The 24,837-nt window shown below is 38.6% G+C and overlaps 1 protein-coding gene across 1 annotated transcript in view; it reads right to left on the bottom strand.

Annotated features, from left to right (window-relative positions):
* Positions 1–16,777, bottom strand: part of PDE4D (phosphodiesterase 4D, cAMP-specific) — a 2,352,803-nt gene extending 2,336,026 nt beyond the window's left edge. The window contains exon 1 of the mRNA XM_006891514.1: positions 16,655–16,777. The gene's annotated coding sequence lies outside the window, so the exon portion shown is untranslated. The remainder of the gene's footprint in view (positions 1–16,654) is intronic.
* Positions 16,778–24,837: the final 8,060 nt, after the last annotated feature.

The raw sequence follows: 24,837 nt of genomic DNA, 5'->3' as shown, positions 1-24,837 counted from the left end.
TTTGGTCCATCCTGCTTCCTGTGGCACATCTGTAAGAAGTAAGTCTCTCAGTGTTTCTTGTAACACTGGTCTTGTTTTTACAAATCTCCTTAGGTTCTGATTTTCTTGGAATATCTTAATCTCTCCTTCATATTTTGATGGACAATTTTTCTGGGCACAGTATTCTTGGTTGACAGTTGTGTTCTTTGAGTGTTCAGTATATGTCATCCCACTGTCTTCTTGCTTGCATGGTTTCTGCTGAGAAATTGGCACATATTCTTATCTTCTCCCTTATACGTTACTCTTTGTTTCTCCCTCATTGCTTTAAGAATCCTCTCCTTATCTTTGATTCTGACAAATTTGACTGTGATATGCCTTGGTGTTTTTCTTTTGAGGTCTTTTTTATTTAGTGTTTGCTCAGTTTCTTGATTATATATTCTCTCATTCTTCATTATGCCTAGGAAGTTTTCTTCTAGTAATTCTTCCACAACTTTTTCAGTGAATTTATTTGCTTCTTACTGTTCTAGGATTCCAATGATGCACATGTTATTTCTCTTGATGGTATCCAACACTATTTTTATGTTTTCTTATTTTTCCTTCCTTTTTGATACTGCTTTTTCCTCTAGCAGATCAGTAGTGATAATTCTGTCTTCTATTTCACTAGTTCTGTGTTCCATCTCTTCAACTCTATTCATGTGTCCCTTCATCATGTTGACAGCATCTGATGTCATTGGTGGTCACTTTGGACCTCATATTTTGGATCATGGTTTCTTGTTTTTCCAGGGCCTCAAATGTCTCATATGTTTTATCTGCATTGTCTTGGATTTTTTTTTTTAATCTCCCGCTGGTTTTTGCTTGCAGTGTCCTATAATTCTTCACACTTGTCTTGCACCCATTGAAAATATTCAGCGATTGTTCTTCTAAATTCTGTGTCAGAAAATTTCATTAGGCTTTCTGGCTTCAGGAAATCCATTGATTCTCTGTAACTTTTTGGGGTGACATCTTATTTTGCACTTGTGTAGGGTGTGACACAGCCTGCTTCTTATGTGACACTGATGTGGTAGAGTTTTTCATGCCTGAGGAGATAATAGGTTGTTGATCTGAAGTCATTGCTCTAGAAGAAGGTAAGGAGGAAGCTATCCTGCCTGTGTTCCTCTCTGAACTGTTGACCCAAGGGAAGGTTCATTTCAGGGTCTGTGAGAGCAGCCTCTTGTTGCAGCTAAGTCAGACCAAGGTACTCTGTATTTAAGGAAAATTAGTTGACTAGATGTGGAGGCATGGGTGCCAGGTAAAATGGGCACGGGACAGTACTAGGCATGGGGTGGGCACACACGGGAACCTCACTCAGATTCCAGGTGTATAGGTGGGTTCATACGGGGTCCTCACTCACATTCTAGCTCTCTGGCTCTCACCTGGTGGCACTTGCCCAGGGTTTGGCGGGGATTAAGGAAACTTAGTCAAATACCCACTGTCCTACTTTCTCCTGAAGGTTGGGTTCCACAGCAGCTTGGTTGGAATTTCCTGCCAGGGTTTGGCTGGTAGCTCCCACCACAGCTTGCTACTCCTGGGGCTCCCAAACTAATTTTTTTAATAACAGTTCTCACTAAAATTCCTACTGCCTTGCTTGCTCTCTGTGCATCACTCTCCTCTGTGTGTTGCCCTCTGCACATTGCTCTCTCTTTGATACCCTCTCCTTTCTTTTTGTAATGTCCTTTTGCTTTCTTCCTGGATATCCTTGATATCATCTCACATCTGATCTTTGGTCATTGGTGTTCAATGCCTCAAACTTATTCTTAAGATTATCATAAAATTCAGATGGAATTGATTCAAGATTATTTGCTTGTTCCTGTGGGCTTATTTTCATTTTCTTCAACCTCAATTTGAACTTGCATATGAGAAACTGATGATCTGACCCACAATCCTTGCTGGATAGTTTTGACTGTGGATATTGAACACCTCCAACAATTTCTTCCACAAACATAGTCAATCTAATTCCTATGCAGCCCATCAAGTGATATTCATGTGTAAAGTCATTGTTTGTGTCTTTTAAAAGGAGTATTTGCAATTAATAAATCATTGTAAATACAAAATTCAATCATTCTATTCAACCTCATTTCTATCACTAAACTCATATTTTCCAACTGAATATCTTCTTTATAGTTTCTTACTTTTGCATTCCAGTCATCAATAAGGATTTGACAGACTCTACAGTAATGTGCTTTATGCCCAGGAGACAAACTTATTTGCTGAAAGTCAGGAGGCCTTGAAGCAATTGCCCAGTACAGACCTGTTTGTTTTCTTAGCAGTCAGTCCACGGTATATTCAATATTTTCCAGCACCATTATTGGAAGGCATCGATTCTTCTTCTCTCATTCTAATTCACTGTCCACCTTTCTTATGCATAGCAAGTATTTGTGAAAACCATGGCTAGTATCAGACACAGCTTAGTTTCTAGTCTGACACCATTGCTCTTCAACAGTCTGTGTCTGGATTAAGAAAAGTATGAAAACAAAGACGAATTGCATTAGGGAATCTTGCTGTCAGGGATCTCTCCAGTGTGAATGTGAATAGACTAAATGCACCAATTAAGAGAAAGAGAGCAACAGAGTGGATAAACTAACAAAGCCCATAAATACGTTGCAAGGGACACATTTTTTTGTCTTAAAAATAAAGAGAGAGACTCAAAATCAAAGGCTGTAGAAAATATACCAAACTACAACCACAAAAAAAGCAGGAGTGGCAATACTAATCTCTAATAAAATAGACTTCAGAATGAAAACCACCGTAAATGATAAAGAAGGGCACTATATAATGATTAAATGCACAGTAGATCAAGAAGACATAGTATTGGTCAACATCTATGCAGCAATTTATAGACTTGCTAAATACATAAAACAACTTTTAACAGAACTGAAGAAAAAAATAGACAGCACCACAATGGTGGTAGGAGACTTAACCACACTCACCAAAGGACAGGTCAACTCAAAAGAAACATAACAAAGATGTAGAAGATCTAAACTATACTTTCAGCCAAATTGGCCTTGTGGATGTATTCCAAGTATGGCATCAAACTAAAATTGAATTCACTTTCTTCTCAAGTACACATGGCACATTATCCAGAGCTGATCACATATTAGGATATAAAGCAAGCTCCAATAAAATTAAAAACAAATACTGAAATTATACAAAGTGTCTTCTCAGACATCAATTCCATAAAACTAGAAATTAACTGCAAGAGGATAAAGCTTATAAAACCACCAATATGGGAGCTAATAACACTGTGCTAGAACATGATTGAATTATAGAAGAAATAAAGAATGAAATTTAAAAGTTCCTCAAAACAAATGATACTAAAAAGGCAGCATACCAAAACATCTGAGATGTGGCTAAAGCAGTCCTCAGACATCAGTTCATAGCAATAAGCAAATACATAACAAACGAAGAAAGAAGCAAATTAATGATCTAACTCAACACCTTCACCAATTAGAAAAAGAACAACAATCTGACCTCACAGCCTCTAGAAGAAATGAAATTATAAGAACAAGAGATGACAATTAAATAATTTTCCTTTTACTTTTCAAAAAGAAGAGCAAATTGAGGAGGGAGGGTTGGGTAAGGAGAAAAGTTCAACAATGAATGAATGGAAATCCAAAGTCTCTGTAAACTTTCATTAAAATTAATTTTTAAAAATATTAATATAAGAAAAAGAACAAGAGCTGAAATCAGAGATAGAAAACAGAAAGCAATTGAAACCATCAACAAAACATAGAGCTGGTTTTTTAAAATGGTCAATAAAATTGACAAACCATTGGAAAACTTAACAAAAGAAAAAAAGACGACACTAATAACTAGGCTAACTAATTATTGAAAAACCAGAGGAAATTAAATCTATAATACCAGAATATTGTAAAAAGCTATATTTTTTTTTATTCTTTGAAACTGGTGCCCTACCCAGATTGACACAGTCAAATATAAAGGACTTGAACAGCCCATCACAAAAGAAGAAATTGAGCAAATCATTAAAAGACTCCCCCATAATAAAAGTCCTGGACCAGATGGCTTAATGGCTGAATTCTATAAAACATTCAGAGAAGATTTATCACCAATTCTACTTAAATTATTTCAAAAAATAGAAAAAGAATGAACACTCCCAGAGACATTCTTTGAAGCAAACATAATCCTAAGACAAAGATATTACCATAAAAGAAAACTACAGATCAGTATCTCTCATGAACATAGATACAAAAATCCTTAACAAAATCCTAGCCAATAGAATCCAAAAGCATATAAAAAAAAATTCATAACAAGAATGCAAGGATGGCTCAACATAAGAAAAATTATCAATATAATTCACCATATTAACAAAGCAAATAACAAGAACCATAAGATTTAACAACTGATGCAGAGAAGGCATTTGACAAAATCCAACATCCTTTCCTGATAAATAGACTCAGCAGAATTGGAATAAAAGGGAATTTCCTAACATAGTGAAAAGTATGTATACAAAACCAAGAAACGATATCATTCTCAATGGAGAAAGACTAAAAGCATTTCCCTTGCAAAAGGGACAGGACAAGTATGCCCGCTATTCACTTCTATTTGATATTGTACTAGAAGTAATTGCTCAGGAAATACGACAAGAGAAGGAAATAAAAGGCATTCTGATCAGTAATATGGTCGAACTGCCACTATATGCGGATAATATGGTAGTGTACACAGAAAACTCCAAGGACTCAACAAAACAAACAAAAAACTACAAAAACCCAAAACCATTAGAGCTAGTGGACCTCTTTAGTAGAGTTACAAGATTCAAGATCAATATCCAAAAAACAGTGGTATTTCTCTACAGTAACAAAGGAAACACAGAGAAGGAAATCAAGAAAGCAATACCATTTACAATAGCCAACCACAAACTGAGATACTTGTGAGTGAACCTAACTGGAGATGCAAAAGACCTATACCAAGAAAACTACACAATGTTTCTGCAAGACATAATAAAAGACCTAAAGAAATGGAAAAATGTTCCCTCTTCATGGATAAGAAGACTAAATATTATGAAAATTAAAATCTTACCAAAAGCTATCTACATATTCAATGTAATCCCAATACAGATACCATATTCATTTTCAAGAGGATCAAAAGGGAAATTGTCAAGTTTATTAGATGGAAGAGACTCTGAATAAGCAAAACATTTCTGAAAAACATAAGTGGAAGTGGGAGACATAACACTCCCTGACTTCAAAACACAGTGATTGTTCTGGAAAACAATGTATTCAAATTTTGTAAATAAAAATAATAAAAAGAGACATCTGATGTCTCCTTAGGAGTATAAAATTAATAAAGTAAATTGTGCTAATGCGAAACCTATACTTGGACCAAGAGGCAGTAGTCACAACAGAGCAGGGTAACACTGCATGGCTCAAAATTGGGAAGGGTGTATGCCAGGGATGCATCCTGTCTCCATACCTTTTCAACATGTATGCAGAACAGATTATCTGAGAGGCTGGGCTCTGTGAGGAGAATTGTGGCATCAGGATTGGTGGAAGATTTATTAATAATCTGTGTTATGCAGATGACACAACCCTGCTTGCTGAAACTGAGGAGGACCTCATGCACTTGCTGCAGAGGGTCAAGGACTGCAGCCTTCAGTATGGACTGAGGCTCAATGTCAAGAAGACAAAGATTCTCACCACTGGACCAATTGGCAGCATCAGGATGGACGGCAAAGAGAATGAGATTGTTCACAGCTTCAGTTTGCTCGGCTCCACAGTCAACACTCTTGGCACCAGCAGTCAGGAAATCAAAAAGTGTATCGCGATGGGAAAGTCTGCTGTTAGGGACCTCTCTAAAGTACTCAGGAGCAACGGTGTCTCTCTGGAGACTAAGGTGCGCCTGATACAGGCCATGGTTTTTGCAATCACTTGTTATGCATCAGAGAGTTGGACAATGACTAGGGAGGACAGAAGGAGAGTGGATGCTTTTGAGCTGTGGTGCTGGAGAAGAGTACTGAATGTATCATAGACTGCCAGGAAAACAAACAGATTCATCTTGGAGAGGATTAAACCAAGCTACTCCTTGGAGGCAAGGATTCTGGGGCTTCGTCTGACATACTTTGGACATGTTGCCAGGAGGGACGGGTCCTTGGAGAGGGACATCATGCTTAGGAGGGTGGAGGGGAAACGCAGGAGGGGAAGACCCTCTATGAGATGGATTGATTTGGTGACCGGGGTAATCAGGATGGGTGTGTCAGAGGCAGTGCGTTTGGCGCAGGATAGAGCAGGGTTTAGGGCTGTTGTGCATAGGGTCGCTATGAGTCATAAACGACTCGACGGCACATAACAACAACAACAACATCCCTCACAATCGTTACACTGAAAATAAAAACAAAACACAAAAATAACAGTATGGTACTGGTACAATGACAGCCACATAGACCAATGGAACAGAATTGAGAACCCAGAAATTAATGTATCTATGGTCAACTGATAATCAACAAGGCAATAAAACCCATCAAATGGAAAAATAACAACTTTTTCAACAAATGGCGCTGGCAAAACTGGACTGCTGCCTGCAGAAAGCTGAAACAGAATCCACATTCTCTCACCATAAACAAAAATCAACTCAAGGTGTACCAGAGACCTGGGAGTAAATCCCAAAACCTTAAAATTCCTAAGAGACAAACTGGGACCAATCTTAGAAAGCCTAGTCTAAGGTAAAAAAAGACCACTAAATATAGCCCAGAAATGCACAATCTGGAGAGACTTTCTAAAGATTAAATTTCTGTGCTTATCAAAAAATTTTTTCAACCGAGTGAAAAGAAAGTCTACCGAATGGGAACAAACATTTGGCAATAGCATCACAGGCAAGCATCCCATAACAAAATTTTACAGAATACTCCTGTACCTTCAGAAGAAAAAGACTAATAACCCAATTACAAAATGGGCAAAAGACACGGGAAGACTTTTCACAGAGGAAGACATTCAGATGGCTAACAGACACATGAAGAAATACTCAAAATCACTGTCAATAAGAAAGATATAAATCAAAATCACAATGAGATACTATCTCACACCAGTACTCATGGAAAAGTAGGGCAGCAAGCAATAAATATTGGAGAGGATGTACAGAGTTGGCAACTCTCATACTTTGTTGGTGCAATCACTCTGGAAGGCAGTTTGATATTACCCCAAAAAGCTGAACATAAAAACATATGACCCAGCCATTCCACTACAAGGAATACCCCAAAAAATTGGAACTGAGACACAAATGGAGATTTGTAAACCAATGTTCATAGCAATGTTATTTATCATTGCAAGAACATGGAAACAGCCCAAATGTCCAATCACAACCAAATTGATTGATTCGCACAATGCGGCACTCAGGAGCAACGATTTCAAAAAATACTATGTAACTTGGGAGAAGCTGGAGAGCATTATGCTGAGTGATCTAAAGCAATTTCATAAGGACAAATAAAGCATAAGACCATTATTGTAAAAAATAGAAGGATAACTAGTAAAACATGTATGAGAGGTCAAGTCGGGGAGGGCTAAAGATGGGTAGGGGCAAAACCACAGGGTTACACAGTTTGGTAGATGGCGGTATGGGGATAGGGAAATAGGAAAGATCTTGGGCAAAAGGCAGGTCCAATTGACTGATTTTATAATGCATAAGAATGAGTGTATGAAACACAATGTGAATGAAGAATAGTGTGAAACACAATGTATACAAACTTAGTAAGCAAACTAAAAAAGAAAAAGGAAACCAGGTCTTATTCAACTTACAATCCACAGACCGAACCTGTGATTTTCATTAACTGAATAACATTAAGAAGTTGAAGCATTTTCTCAATAAAATTATAAATCAGTAAACAGTACTCTTAGCCTATCATCAAATGAACAAGAAAATTATAGCAATGGCTCATAGCAAACTGTGCCCTATTTGTTCAATTCTATCAGGACCTTCAAACCATGATATTTCCACACTAGACACTCCAAATCCAAATAGACATTTTAAGATATTCTCCAGGTTACTCTTATGTGCACAACTGAGGTACCTCAAAAGACAGGCTCTGACTCAGTGTATCTGTGTGGTGGATATGACTATTCTCAGCAAGGGATCCAAACAATTGGAAATCCTACTTTCTAGGAATTTTTCTGATGAGCTGCTGCATTGAATGTGTGGGAAAGTGAGAGAGGTTACATTCTATTTCCACTTGTTTTCCTTATTATGCCTCCTCTATGATTTCATCTCTTTAAAAAAACCTGGATGTTCCACAAGTGACAAAGACAAATATTTGCTTCAACCTGACCATTAATACTATTTTCAAACCCAAGAACTTTGCAGCTGAAATGTAGGGCACAGGTGTCGCCAATCTTCCAAAATGCATGACAATGTTCCAAAGCCAAACCAGTCAAATATCTGAGAATCAAAACCACTGACTGACCTTTCTAAACAGTTCAAAAAGTTGTTTGAATCATTTATTATGTTCTTGGGATGGGCAGACCTAGGATTAAGCATCACATTACAGGGTGCATGATCATTCCATTGGTGAAATTTAATTGTTGTTATTACTGTTGTTGTTATTACTGTTGTTGTTATTATTGTTGTTGTTATGTGCCATCAAGTCATCTGCGACTCATAGCTACCCTATGTCCAAGAGCCCTAAACCCTGCTCTATCCTGTGTCAACCTGTCTCTGACACACCTACCCCTATTACCCCAGTGACTGAATCAATCTATCTCATCGAGGGTCTTCCCTTCCTGCACTATCCCTCTGCCTTTCCAAGAATGATGTCCGTCTTCAAGGACCGGTCCTTCCTGGTAACATGTCCAAAGTATGTCGTTAGGAAAGTTAAAATGGAGGAAGAAAAAGTTCTTGAAAATGTTTGTGTCTACATATTCTAATTCTTTTGCATGTGTGTATAGAAACTACATTCTTGAAAGCCTCAGCATAAACAATTCTAAATGTAGACTGAGAAGGAGGAGGACTTATCTAACTATTGGCTTAGGACTGCATCTCACTAGAAGGAAAATGAAAGTGCAAGATTAACCGACAACACAAACCATCCAGCTAAAGGAACACAGTCGAAGGGTAGGAAGTGAAATTAATAAAAAAGAAATGAGTTTACTTTTCCATTTTTTAAAAAATGAACCTTTATTTAAAAAAATGACCTAGTGGCAAGAAGCTGCACTGCAATCCTGAAGGCATACAGTTCGAGGCCACCAGCTACTCTAAAGGAGAAGAGTGGGCAGTGTCCTCCCCTGCATTTAACTGTCCTTGAAAACTTGCCATAGGGTCAGTTATGGGCAGATTCCAACTCTATGGAACACCACAATAATAGTTGTAATACCTAACGCATTTGCCACTTAGTTGGAACTAATATACAGTCAGATTGTTGTTGTTAAGTGCCGTCGAGTCGCAGGCGACTCATAGCGACCCTATGAAGGAGAGGCCTCACAGTCAGAAGCTGAAAAAAAAACAAGCACAGGAGGAGATGGTCTATCTTTCTCTCTCAGAGCAACTGGCAGATTCAAGCTGCCTGCCTTTACACTGTCAGTAGAACTACTTATCCATCAGATCACCAGAACTCCCTAACAGTTACAAGAAATGACCTGTCCATAGTATCTTAAAGGTGCCTTGGTCTTCTAACCAAAAGCTTAGTAGTTTAAACTCATCAATTGCTCTATAGGAGAAAGATATGGTGGTCTATTTCTTCTCTACCCCCGTTTTTAAAAAAATCGTGATTTTAACAAAAGTTTACAGAAAAGTTGGATTTTCATTCATTCATTGTTGCACATTTTCCACTCTACCTACCCTCCCCCATTCACTTTTTTTTTAAAGTTCATTTATTGTAGGATAATTTCCTCTCTTTCCCCACCCCTCCTGAAGCCCACTTTGCTAGTACATCTTCTTCTGGATTGTTATCACACAGATAATGCCTAATCATATATTCCTTCTAAATAGTTCTTTACTTCATCTTTTCCAACGCAGTGATGCAGTGTTAACTTATTTATCCCCTCTTTGCTTAGTTTTCCCCCCGCAACCCCTGTGTCAGCTCAGGCTTGTTTTATAACAGTGGTAGTCTGTTTTGGTAAAGATTTACAGCCCACGGGCAATGCAACTCTGTATTATAGGGACCTATAAGTATGGACTGAGGCTCAATGTCAAGAATACAAAGATTCTCACCACTGGACCAATTGGTAGCATCAGGATGGCTGGCGAAGAGATTGAGATTGTTCACAGCTTCAGTTTGCTCGGCTCCACAGTCAATACTCTTGGCACCAGCAGCCAGGAAATAAAAAAACATATTGCGATGGGAAAGTCTGCTGCTAGGGACCTCTCTAAAGCACTCAAGAGCAACGCTGTCTCCCTGGAGACTAAGGTGAGCCTGATACAGACCATGGTTTTTGCAATCACTTGTTATGCATCAGAGAGTTGGACAATGACTAGGGAGGATAGAAGAATTGACGCCTTTGAGCTGTGGTGCTGGAGAAGAGTATTGAATGTACCATGGACTGCCAAGAAAACAAACAGATTCATCCTAGAGAGGGTTAAACCAAGCTACTCCTTGGAGGCAAAGATTCTGGGGCTTCATCTGACATACTTTGGACATGTTGCAAGGAGAGACAGGTCTTTGAAGAGGGACATCATGCTAGGTAGAGTAGAGGGACAGCGCAGGAGGAGAATACCCTCTATGAGGTGGATTGATTTAGTGACTGGGGTACTTGGGATGGGTGTGTCAGAGGCAATGCGATTGGCACAGGATAGAGCAGGGTTTAGGGCTGTTGTACATAGGGTCGCTATGAGTCGCAAACAACTTGACGGCACATAACAACAACAACGTGAGACATGATTTGAAAATACTCGATTTAGAGGTGTACTCAGTTTATTTTCATAAACGTTGTCACATTTATTTGTCACAGTAACTTTTCTGGGTGTTTTTCAGGTAATTTTTGTGGTAAATATAATCTGTAACAAGACATTCATCATTTCAACGTTATTCCTATGTACAAAGTTGTTGCTGTACTCTATCAAGTCAGAAGCAACCCATAGTTGGCCTCTCCCTTGGAGCAATTGGTAGATTCAAACAGCATGCCTTTGGGATTGCAGAGCAACTTCTTCATACCACGTTACCAGAGCTTCCTTGTGGAACTACTTGTGCTTATATTGTCAGTCATAAGGAGTAGATGGTAGAGGGTCAGTGCAGAAGAGGAAGACCCTGGATGAGAGATTGACACTGTGGCTCTAGCAATAGACTTAGGTGTGTCAGAGACAATGAAAATGTCTCAGGATAGAGCAAGTTTCAGAGCCATTGTTCAACAGGGTCACTATGAGTTGTAGTTGACTCGATGGTACATAATAACAACAAGTTGTCAATCTGTACACTGAGGAAATAATTTGAGAAGCTGTACTTTGTGAAGAAGAATGTGACGTTATCCTCGGAGTAAGATTGATCAACAACCTGCACTATGCAGAGAGCACAATCCTACTTGCCAAAAGTGAGCAGTATTTGATGTACTTATTACAGAGGATCAAAGACCACAGTTTTCAATATGGATTGCATCTCAACATTGTTGCTGTTTTTGTTATGTGCCATTGAATCGTTTGCGACTCATAGGAACCCTATGTACAACACCCCTAAACCCTGCTCTATCCTGTGCCAATCTCATTGCCCCTGTCACACCCATCCCGATTACCCCAGTCACTGAATCAATCCACCTCATAGAGGGTCTTTCCCTCCTGCACTGTCCCTCTACCCTCCCAAGCATGATGTCCTTCTCCAAGGACCTGTCTCTCCTTACAACACGTCCAAAGTATGTCAGACGAAGCCCCAGAATCCTTGCCTCCAAGGAGTAGCCTGATTTAACCCTCTCTAGGATGGATCTGTTTGTTTTCTTGGAAGTCCATGGAACATTCAATACTCTTCTCCAGCACCACAGCTCAAAGGCATCATTTCTCCTTCTATCCTCCCTAGTCACTGTCCAGCTCTCTGATGCATAACAAGTGATTGCAAAGACCATGGCCTGTATCAGGCACACCTTGGTCTCCAGAGAGACACCGTTGTTCTTGAGTACTTTAGAGAGGTCCCTAACCGCAGACTTTCCCATCGCAATACGTTTTGTTGTTTGTTTGTTTTTAATTTCCTGACTGTTGGTGCCAAGAGTATTGACTGTGCATCTCAACATTAAGAAGACAAAAATCCTCATCACTGGAATGATAGACAACATTATAATAGATGGAGAAAAGACTGAAATTGTCAACTATTTCATCTTACTTGGATCCACAATCAATACCCTTGGTATTAGCCTTCGGGAGATTAGGGCACATGTTACATTGAGAAAGTCTACTCTCTGGGACTTCTCCAAATTACTCAAAAGCAGTGATGTCAGTTTGAAGACTGATTCAAGCCAAGGTCTTTTCAATCATTTACTAGACATATGAGAGCTGGACAATGAATAAGGATGACAGAAGATTTTATGCCTTGTTGGAGAAGAGTACTGAATACACTAAGAATAAATAGATATGTCTTGAAGAAAGAGTAGCCAGAGTGCTTCTTATAGACAATGGAGAACTTTGTCTCACTTATTTTGAAAATGTTGCCAGGAGAGGCTATTCCTTGGAAAGAAATATCATACTTGAAGAGTTAGTGATACGGAAACTGTGGCAATGGGCTCCAGTGTGTCAGAGATGTTGAGGGTGGCACATAAAGGGATAGAGTTCAGATCTGTTGTTCGTAGAGCCACTACTCTACTTGATGGCACCTAACACCACTATTTATAAATTTTTTCTGTCACCTTTAATAGAAATTAATTGTCCCCTCTATAATGACTCCCTTTTCTCTCACTTCCTCCACTTGTAACCACTAAATTTTGGTCTTAACACAGTTGCCTATTCTAGATATTTCATATAATGGTATCATATAGTATTTGTCCTTTTGTGACTGGTTTTTGTGATATTTAGCATAGTGTTTTCAAGGTTGATCCTATTGGTATGTTTAATACACAAGTAACAGACATAACAATTGAAGCTCCAAAAGCACCCATAACTTTCAAGACCAAACAGTGAAAATGTTCTTTGCCCTAATCTAGTGTTGAACTCTGAAAATACGCCTTTATAGAGATGAAAGAAGTGAGCTTTCTCATAATGAGCAGTTAAATACTTAAGAGTTGGATAACACATTACAAATTATGCTTTAAAATGTCATTTCACAAGTAGGTATTTGTATGTGTTTGTATTATTATTTTCACTTTACAGACAGGCTTTTGAGTTGTTATTTTTGCCGTGTGCCATCAAGTTGACTGTGACTCAGAACAACTCTATGGACAACACATCTGTACTTTGACTAACCTTGTGCCAGCTTTAACAATTCAGATAGATTTGGGCCTATTGTTACAGTCACTGTGTCAATCTATCTTGCTGAGCGTCTTCTTCTCTTTCACTGACTTTTCCACCTTTCCAAGCATGATGTCCTTCTCCAAGAACTGACCCCTCTTGACAAACATGCCCAAAGCAGGTGAGATGAAATTTCACCATCCTTGCCTCCAAGGAGCATTCTGGTTGTATTTCCTCTAAGACAAACTTGTTTGGTTTTAGACTTTGGATATTTGGCACTTTTCTTCAACCTCACACCACCAAATGTTGTCTTGGAAAATTTTAAAGACCTGAGGATTACTTCAATAATTCCAATTCCATAATTAATTCAAAAGTCATTTTATCTCATGACACTGAGTACAGGAGAGTTAAATTTTGATGGATGTGCGAATAGGAAATTATATCACCTACCAGAAGATATAATTCAGGTGAAAGAATAGACTGCAACCCAGTTAACGGAAGTTCTTCCTTACTCCATAAAAGGAAAAAACCTGTACAAACTTATGACATTTAACTCCTCTGCGGTATGTTGGTGGCAGGGAAGGGGAAATATGTGTTTTTTTTTTGTTTTTCTTTGCTTCCTTTAGAATATGCTCAAGATGGGACAGTGATTATTTTTCAAAACACCCACTAGGAATAACTAAATTTCTGAGCAAAATTAAACAACAAGACTAGTCCTATATGTAACGCTGTATTGTCTTAGGGAACAGTAAGTCTTTCCAAAAGCAAAATTCCCCAAATAAAACTCTGAAAAAATGCAATTCATTCAAGAAATAATAAATTTCTTTCAATTTATATTTATGTCATTGCTTCAGTAGGTGGTGTTAATAGTTTCCAAATGTTAATGTGTATTCATGAGGATTTAGCAAGTTCATGATGTAATACGCTCTTTTTTGGATATATCTTTTGTCAAACCCATCTGTCTATGGCACATATGCATACTTTCATAAAACCTTATCTGAAGAATAACTTTCACAGTCAGACAAAAATTGCTTTGGAAAAATAAAGAAGAGTAGGGGGTAAAAAAGGCCAGCCCCTGTTGTTTTAAAGTTACTTCCTTTTTCTCCCAAAACCTTGCCAACAGCTTTCTATGCCCTGGTCATCTGGTATCCTTCTACTTTTTTTTTTTTAATGCTCTGTCTTCCATTTTCAAAAAAAAGAGATGGACTTTACTTCCAAGGAAAAACAAATAAAGACGGTGGTCCATTGTTGTTGTTGTTGTTGTTATTGTTATGTGCCATCGAATTGCCTACAACTCGCAGCGCCCCTAAGTAAAACAGCTCTCAACGCTTCCCTATTCTGAGCCTAGAACTTACTACTAGTACCCTCACCATAATGACCCTGAACACTTTTTAAAGTACCTTCTGAATTACATAGGCCATGAATTAATGCTTGAAAAGTAAGCATACACAACTTTCATTTGATTCATCTCACTAAGTAACCAAGTTAACATATTAAAAGGTGAGAGAAAATGAGATTGCAACATCAACAAAGCTGCATTAACCGGAGGAAAATAAAAGCATCTGAGTTAAAAGGAGTAGCTAGTTAATACAAAGCAGCTTCCATCTCACCAATTCATACTTTTCTTTAAATGGGCCCTCAACCACCTTGAGAGATGACATCATACTTCTTTTATAGAAGCTGCTGCTTTCTTCCCTAATACAGACAATTAGGAAGGAACAACAATGAATGAGTCAACTATTATTAGTGTCTGTGGTTTTAGAAACTCTAAATGAATTTTTTCTAAATAATTTCAGTAAAGGAACTCATTATACCCTTTCTTTACTCAGCAAATATGTTTCTGGAAAATACGTTTGAATTACATTTCTTTAAATATATTTTGCATGTACTAGTTTATTAAAGAAAAGTTTATGGTAATTATTTTTCCCTTTTTATATGAACTTCATTAATGAGCTCTGAAAGGGGTTATATTTCAGGAAGGGGAAATATTTTTAACAACAAAACTTTGCATTCAGGCTGTGATCTGAATATAGAATTTTTCAAAATGCCTAATGAGCACTTTTCTCCTTTGGGCTAAATTGTCTTACTGGTGTAAATAAATGCAAGCTAAATAAACTGCTTTTGAATTTATAAATGTTATTTTGTAAGAACTGCAAGTGATTACTATAGCATTATAAGTTTATTACTTGCCACAGGCAATGATTTAAAGCTATTCACATGATTTATGCTTGATGCTTACATATAGCCCAAATGCATGTATTTGTAAGTCTGAAGAGAAAAAAAATTGCAAAAAACTTGAAACACAAGCCAAAATTATAAGAAATTACATAGTTTTGTGTTGGATTAAAGAGTAACAATTGTTTCTTGGAAGAAAGAAAAATTCTTTCTAATCACTAACTTCATAAGCAAAGAAATGTTTATTCTTTTGATAAGCCAGAAGAAATCAATAATGATTTAAAAGTAAAATGTGGGCTACTTGCATTCGTCGGTCAATATTCAACATTAGTTCTATAGAAGGTAGCAAAATACAGGGGTTTTTTTAGCTTCTCATTTCAATCTTCCCCAGCTTCGTCTTAAAGCCTGCAAGCAAGAGAAGTGACCTCCAAAGACAGCAATTACACAACTTAACAATTATTTTCCTGGGATCTTTGATCTACTCAAACCACAAATCCACATACTTGCTTCTGTTCTGGTTGTGTCTGAGTGTGTTCTGTATACTTCACAAGAAGCTTTGAAAAACAAGCTAGTAGGTTTCCATTCTACCACATAAACAGAACCACCTCAGAGGATTCTTTCACTTATTATTTTTTTTAAATTATCCACACAATACGTCTTGAGTCAGTTTCAGATTAATGTAAACTATACCATCATCTTATGCCTCTCCTGTCTTGATGCTCTGAAGGTTGTGTACCTGTGCCTCAAAACAAATCACTGCCACTTGCAGCTCACTCTCAAGTTTGGACAGTGAGGGTGAGACTTCTTGGACCGTGTCTGGCTGCAAAGGTCTCCAGTCCTTTGCTTTGACACAAGCAGCTTGATTTAACCCACTCACGTTATAACTTTAGCGCTTTTCCAGACCCCATAAAACACCCAGGGCTAGCAAATGCATTGAACAGCCTTTTCTCACAATGAGCTTGACTGTGATTCATGGCCAAAAGCTAGCATAACGCTGCCAGGTCTTCGAAGCTTTAAGATTAATCATATTGAACTTGATACATAGAGTACAGTACCTGAAAAGCGAATCCTCTGCTAGGTCAATATTTTCTAATTACAATCACTCCCTCTCAGGGCATGTAATTAATTTACTGAGTTTAAAAAAAAAAAAAAAGTCAGGATTACTCACACAGTCTTGCAGATGCAATGTCAGCTATTTAGGACAGAAACATCCAAGGCCGTGTTAGAACTCAATTACGATTACATATTCGTTAAGGCAGGAACTGGCAGGCCCCTGGACTACGGCAACTATAGCACTCGTGTTCCTTGTACGCTGGGTTATAATTTATGAATCTGAGTCTCAGATCCAGCCAATCGTTTAGCTCCTCATAACAAGTCTAACTGGCTCGGGAAAGCTGAAAGGGCTGCGCTAGAACAACATAGATGAGATATTTTGCACTATAATCTGCTGATCTGGAATCGCTTTCCCTGGCCGGGCCAGAGAAAAATCACAGCTCTGCGTTGCCTGGAAGAAGGACTGGCGACCTGGGTGTCACTTGGAACTAGACCTTTTCCTGGCTTGGCAATTCCGACTGGGCCTGCCTTAAAGGACTCCAAGCACCCTTGAAACCAAAGGGCCACTGCAGAAAAATCTGAGGTAATTTTCACCTTTTTCTTTTCAGAAGGGATAGTGGAGGGAGAAAATATATATTAAGACATTTGGGGAACTAGGTATACTTTCATTTTTCTTTGCTCTTTTTTTCCCCCATCCCAATCTGTTATAGGACCATAAGTGATGAGTAGAAAATTTAAAATCGAACCCATTGCCTTTGAGTCTATTCCAACTTGCAGTCAGCCTACAGGACAAACAACTGCCCGTGGGGTGTCTAGGGCCATAACCTTGATGGAAGCAGATTGCCACATCTTTCTCACAGAGAAGAGTGAGTTGGAAGCTCTGACCTTTCCGTTAGCAGCACAGCGCTTAACCATTGTGCCACCAGGGCTCTGTAAGAATATTTGGAGGATGGCTTAATGTGCCTGAAATAAAGCTGAAATTTAAACGATCGTTTGTGGGAGAAAAACCAGATGTTTTTCTGGAACAGTGTTAGAGCTACCTTTTCAGAGGGGCAGCTTCTCCCTAACCCACTTAAATGAGAAAAAAGGAGGCTGGGGCAAGGAGAAGAGGGAAGGAGTTTCAAAAACATAGTAAAATGCTTCCCATATGTAAAAGGAAATCATGATGAACAGAAAGGAAGTTAGGAAATATGTTATTGTTCAGTTTCTCCCACCCTTGGCACAAAGGTCACTTATGCATGGACCAGAGTGGGCATGGCAGAACAGAGCATGACACCAGAGAAAGTTTACAGTGGCCTCACCCCATAACCCAGGATGTTCTTGTACTCTTTTCAATATTTGACTTATTCTCTACTACATGTTTAGATTTTAATTATATCAACAATTATTTCAAAATTTTTAATTATTTAAAGTTTCGTGGAAAACCTTTTCTGGGGGGAGGTTATGTGTTTTTTTTAATTTTATATTAGTTTACATACAAAAGTCTTATACATTGTGTTTAATTTATATAGATTGTATTTCATGCATTCCTCCATTCATAGGGTGTTTCAAATTATCCTTCCCACACATTATAACTTTTTTGACATTTTGTTTGGCGTTTTTTGGTGTTGTGTGGGTTTTTTTTACTTTTTATTCATTTTAATGAAAGTTTACAGAGACTTTAGATTTCCATTCATTCATTGTTGTACTCTTCTCCCTGCCCAACCTCCCCCTGCCAGTTTGGTCTTCTCCTTGAAAAGTCAAAGGAAAATTATTTTATTGTTATACAATCCCTCCCCCCAAGTCCACTCCACCACACATTATATTTTATAAAATTAATCACCATTGATCAATGTCCACCATTACCCTACTTTTTCAGATCCCCACTGAATCTTTCCTAATTCCTTCATGCCTTCATTCTGCCCACCAAGCTCTGTGACCTTGAGATTCTCCCCCATTCCACCTCACCTTCAGCCCTTCTCCTCCCTCTCCTTCCCCCTTTGGACTCAGATACACATCTTATGAGTAATTCTATTTTTACAGTAACAGTCTTATGGAGTATTTGTCCTTATGAGACTAAGTTAGTAAGTACACTCAGATAATGCTCTCCAGCCTTTCCCATGTTAGATAGATAGATAGATAGATATAGAAATATATAGATGATATAGATATAGATAGATATAGATATAGATGTAGATGTAGATGTAGATATAGATATAGATAGATAGATAGATGATAGATAGATAGATAGATAGATAGATAGATAGATAGATAGATAGATAGATAGATATGATAGTTAATAGATAGATAGATATAGCATTTTTCAAAATCATTGCTCCTGAGTGCTGCATAGTATTTCATCATATGAACATACCATCATTTCTAAATCCATTTGGTTTCTGATGGACATTTTGTCTGTTTCCATTTTCTTGCTATTGTGAATAAGGCTGCTATGAACATCAGTGTGCAAATCTCTGTTTGTGCCTCAGTTCTAATTTCCTTGGGGTACATTCCCAGCAGTATTAGCAGTAGCTGGGTCTTAGAGAATTTCTACATTCAGTTTTTGAGGAAATGCCAGAGTGGTTGTACCATTTTACAAGCCCACCAACAAGTATATGAGATTCCCAATCTTTCTACCTCCTCTCCAACATTTATTACCTGCTGTTCTGTTAAACTTTGCCACTGCTACTGGAAAGAGATGGTATCTCACTGTCATTTTGATTTGCATCTCTCTTATTGCCAGAGATTTTAAGCATATCTTCATGGGTCTGTTGGCCATCTTCCTCTGTGAAAAGTCATCCCATGTCTTTTATTCATTTTGTAAGTGGGTTACCAGACTTTTTCATGTGAAAGCCCTGTAGGATTATGTAAACTTTCATTATTAAATCCTTGTCTAAGATGGCATTACCAGATTTTTTCCCCCAGTCAGTAGGTTTTCTTTTCACCCAAATGGAAAAAGGTTTTGATGTACACACAGGGACTTAATCATTAAGAGGTGCTATTCATCGATGTTATGTGTTGTTGTTGTTATGTGCCATCTCATTTTTGACTCATAGCGACCTTATGCACAACAGCCCTAAACCCTGCACTGCCTCTGACACACCCATCCCGATTACCCCAGTCACCGAATCAATCCACCTCATAGAGGGTCTTCCCCTCCTGTGCTGTCCCTCCACCCTCCCAAGCATGATGTCCCTCTCCAAGGACCCGTCCCTCCTGGCAACATATCCAAAGTATGTCAGACAAAGCCCCAGAATCCTTGCCTCCAAGGAGTAGCTTGGTTTAATCCTCTCCAAGATGAATCTGTTTGTTTTCATAAGTATAAAGGTGACTAAAACAAGAAAGCAAAACTATAAAAAAGTAAATAAAGCAATGGGAATGCAGATAACCTCAATAGCTCACCCTTCAAATACTTAACATATTTATTCAGCGGAATGGTGTATTTCTTTAATGAACTTTACAGAAAGTGCAGCATTAAACAACAATGAACCATTGTATTAAACTTTTAAGTCATGAAATCAATCATTATGCTTTCAAAGTGACAATAGAACTAATGTAATATTCAAATTATGTTGTGCTTATAAACTCTCAAACAATGGCTCTGCGAAGAAATAACTCGCTCTGTTTAGTGATGAACTAGAAACAGTAATGGAAAAGACATTTACGCACTTTTTTGTTTGCTATAGATAATTGACCCAATTCAACCTGAGATTTGACACCAAGAAGACAAACATAGCAATACACAGACAGCAAAGAAGCCATCCTTTGGCAGTTTCCACTCAGGGTTTGTACTTTGAATTGTCCGATTTATTTACATCCAGGGAGAAGGTTTCTATTCTGTTTAATTTCTTTTATTTAATTACATTTTTGTTTATTTGACAGTGCTGCTGCCTACGATGACTATGTGAGAACTGAGACTTCAAAGTAAGCCAGGTTGTTGAAAATGTTGTCCCCTCTGCTCAAAGGTAACATAGACTATCTAGTATGAGCTGGAAAAAAATAAGCCCACAAGGTAATATTGGTATTGAATTTTCACCACACAGAGAATTGGTTTTTGTTCCTTTAATAAAATTTCATTATATTTCCTTGAACATTCATGTTGCATTCTCCATTTATCAAAAGACAAAGCTAGAATAGTCTAAATGGGGGCATTTATGTCCTTTCATACATATTCTTGCCTAGAAATTTCCCCTAGGATAACCTCACGTCCTGAAACTTGAAGGCAAATGTATCACCACTCAACATTCATCCAATAGCCATGCAGCACATCTTGGAGTTGAAATTTCACAGCTTTTGTACTTTCTTTGTGTCAACATACAGTTAAATGATGGACTGGCTTCTTGCTTTCTTGCTCCTGCAAACACTAAGAGGTTGGTTTAACTTAAATTCAAGCTTTTCTTCTATTAGAAGATAATGTTGTCGTTGTTGCTAGGTACAATAAAGTTGACTGCAATTCCCAGGGACCCTAAGTGCATCCAAGAAAATAGTGCCTGATCCTAACCCATCCTCACAATCCCCGCTGTGCTGAAGCCCGTTACTTTTGTCTCTGTGACAGTCCACCTCCTAGAGGATCCTCTTCTCCTTCACTGGCCCTCTGGTTTCCATCACTGGCCCTCTAGTTTCATGAAGTGTTTCTCTAGGGACTGACCTCTTCTAATAATGTGCCTGACAGCAATGTATATGAAACTAAGTCCTTGCCTCTAAGGAACACTGGGTACTTCTTCCAAAACAGATTTCATCTGTTAATTCTCACCCCAAACACATAGCTAAAGGACGAGCACAGTCTTCCCCTCTTAAAACCAGGATGATTGTAATTACTTAAGATAGGTTACTGATATTTTACTGTTACTTGGCATTTTCCATTGTACTAAAAAAAAAAACCTAGAGCCCTCACAAAGTGGTAAAACCTCATGCAGAAGGAATTGATGTCTTAATATGGTTCAATTGGAACCTTGTGCTATTTATATTTGTTTTCTTTATACAAATGAGAATAATATGTTGTTGTTGTTGTTGTTGTTGTTGTTGTCATTATTCTTATGTGCTGTTGAGTTGCCTGAGACCCATAGCAACCCTATGTATAGCAGCTCTGAAAACCTCCCCTGTCCTGTCCTGAGCCAGTATCATAATTCCGACACACCAATCCCCATTGCTCTAGTTACCCATCTCATCCGGGGTCTTCCTCTCCTGTGCTGTCCCTCCACACTTTCAAGCATGATATCCTTCTCCAAGGATCGGTCTCTCCTGGCCACCTTCCTAAATTATATGAGATGTAGCTCCAAAATCCTAGCCTCCACATGGAATTTCTATGTTCAAATTTCTGAGAAAGCTCCAAAGTGCCTTCCAGTAGTTGTGGGGTGTTTTGTTTTGTTTTGTTTCCATATGACCCAGCTATTCCACTACTTGGAATGTACCCTTAGAAAATGAGAACTAAGGCACAAGCAGATTTGTACACCAATGTTCATAGCAGCATTGTTCACCATCACAAGAACATGGAAACAGTCAAAATGTCCAACCACAAACAAATGGATTGAAAAATTATGGTACATTAACACAATGAAATATTATGCAGCACGCAGGAGCAATGATTTTGTAACTGAAAGAGTCTATATTTGTTCCCATTCCAAAGAAAGTTGACCCAATAGAGTGTGGAAATTATCAAACAATATCATTGATACCACAGGCAAGCAAGATTCTCCTGAAGATTATCCAAAAATGGCTGAACAGCATATCAACAGAGAACTGCGAGAAGTGCAGGATCGGTTTCTAAGGGATCATGGTACTAGGGATATTGTAGCTAATGCTAGATAGATCTTGGCTGAAAGCAGGGAGTACCAGAGGAATGTCTAGCTGTGTTCCATTGATTATGCAAAGGCATTTGACTGTGTGGATCACAACAAACTGTCCCTGACTCTGAGAAGAATGGGAACACCAGAACACCTGATCGTGCTAATGCAAAACCTATACTTGGATCAGATGACCGTCATCAGAACAGAGCATGGTTCAAAATTGGGAAGGGTGTATGCCAGGGATGTGTTGTATCTCCATACCTTTTCAAGCTATAAGCAGAACAGATTATCCAGGAGGCTCGGCTTTATGTGGAGAAGTGTGGCATCAGGACTGGTGGAAGATTCACCAACAATCTGCATTATGCAGATGACACAACCCTGCTTGCCAAAACTGAGGAGGACCTGAAATGTTTGCTACAGAGGGTCAAGGACTGCAGCCTTCAGTATGGATTGAGGCTCAATGTCAAGAAGACAAAGATTCTCACCACTGGACCAATTGGCAGCAACAGGATAGGTGGTGAAGAGATTGAGATTGTTCACAGCTTTAGTTTGCTTGGCTCCACAATCAACACTCTCGGCACCAGTAGCCAGGAAATCAAAAACTGTATTGCGATGGGAGAGTCTGCTGTTAGGGACCTCTCCAGGCTACTGAAGAGCAATGGTGTCACTCTGGAGACTAAGGTGCATCTGATACAAGCCATTGTCTTTGCAATCACTGGCTATGCATCAGAGATCTGGACAATGACTAGGGAGGATAGAAGGAGAATTGATGCCTTTGAGCTGTAGTGCTGGAGAAAAGTGTTAAATATACCATGGGCTGCTAACAAAATGAACAGGTTCATCCTAGAAAGGGTTAAACCAGGCTGTTCCTTGGAGGCAATGATTCTGAAGCTTCGTCTGACATACTTTGGATATGTTGCAAGGAGGGACCAGTCCTTGGAGAAGTATGTCATGTTTGAGAGGGTGGAGGAACAGCACAAGAGAGGAAGACCCTCTAAGAGTTGGATTGATTCAGTGACTGGAGTAATAGGGGTAAATGTGTCAGAGGCAGTGCGATTGGCACAGGACAGAGCAGTGTTTAGGGCTGTAGTACATAGGGTCACTATGAGTCACAGACAACTAGACACCACATAACAACAAAAACAGCATTACCTAACTTGGGATGGACTGGAGAGCATTATGTTGCGTGAACTAACTCAGTCCCACAAGGATAAATAGTGTATAAAACCATTACTGTAGAATGAGTATAAAGATCCAAGAGGGGTGGGAGAAGGTGGAAGCAGAGACATAAGAATGTGCAGGGAGAGGAGGTATTAATCATGATTAAACAATTTGATGGGGCAGGGTGAGAGAAATTGAAAGAATTTTTTCTTTTTTTTTATTTTTATTTTTTTGAAAGAATTTTTTCTTAAAAACAATGTATTCAAATTTTGTAAATAAACTAGTAGGGGGAAAATTCAACAAACCCAAAACCCTAGCCTCCAAGGAGACACTTGGTTTCACCCTCTCAAAGACAGACCTATTTATTTTCTTGGCCGTCCATGATATGTTCAAGACTCTTCTCCAACACCACAACTTGAAGGCATCAATTCTTCTGTCATCCAGCTCTCTGAAGCATACCAAGTAATTGCGAAGACCATGGTGTAAATTAGATGCACCTTAGTCTCTAGACTGACATCATTGCTTTTTGACACTCTAAACTTGCATCCTTGCTTTTTGGCACTCTGGAGAGGTCCTGACAGCAGATTTTCCCAATGTAATTTGTCTTTTGATTAGACTGTTGTTGTTAAGAGTGTTGGTGTGGAGCCAAGCAAGCTGTAATTGCTAACAACCTCAATCTCTTTTTCATCTATCATGGTGCTGCCAATTGTTCCAGTGGCGAGAAACTTTGTCTTCTTGATGTTCAGCTTCAATCTTCAATTGAAGACAACAGTCCTTGACAGCAAATGCTTCAGGGCCTCCTCATTTTGGGAAAGCAAGCTTCTATTGCCTGTATAACATAGGTTATTGATGAGCCTTTGTCCAATTCTGACGCCACACTCCTCCTTATAAAGTCCAGTCTCCCGAATGATCTGTTCCATGCACAGATTGAAAAAGTATGAAGACAGGGTACATCTCTGACATATTTCCTTCCTGATTTTGAGCCATGCAGTGTTTCCTTGGTCTGTAGTGAGGACTGCTTCCTAGTCTAGGTGTAGGTTTCATATAAGCATAATCAAGTATTCTGGGATTCTCATTCTTGTCAAGGTTAGTCGCAATTTGTTATGATCCACACAGTCAAATGCCTTTAAATAGTCAATGAAACACAGATATTCTTCTGGTACTCTCTGCTTTCTGCAAAAATCCATCTGACATTGGCAATAATGTCTCTTCTAAACCCAGCTTATATTTCTTGTAGCTCTCTCTCAATGCACTGTTCTAGTCATTTCTGGATAATCTTCAGCAGGATTTTGCTAGAGTGTGATATTAATGATATTGTTTGGTAATTTCCACACTCTGTCGGGTCACTTTTTTTTTAAATTATTTTATTTTA

This window comes from Elephantulus edwardii, unplaced genomic scaffold (genome assembly GCF_000299155.1).
Source record: "Elephantulus edwardii isolate Elephantulus edwardi_28Jun2011 unplaced genomic scaffold, EleEdw1.0 scaffold00099, whole genome shotgun sequence".
NCBI lineage: Eukaryota > Metazoa > Chordata > Mammalia > Macroscelidea > Macroscelididae > Elephantulus > Elephantulus edwardii.
This window is presented reverse-complemented; position numbering and strand designations above follow the sequence as displayed.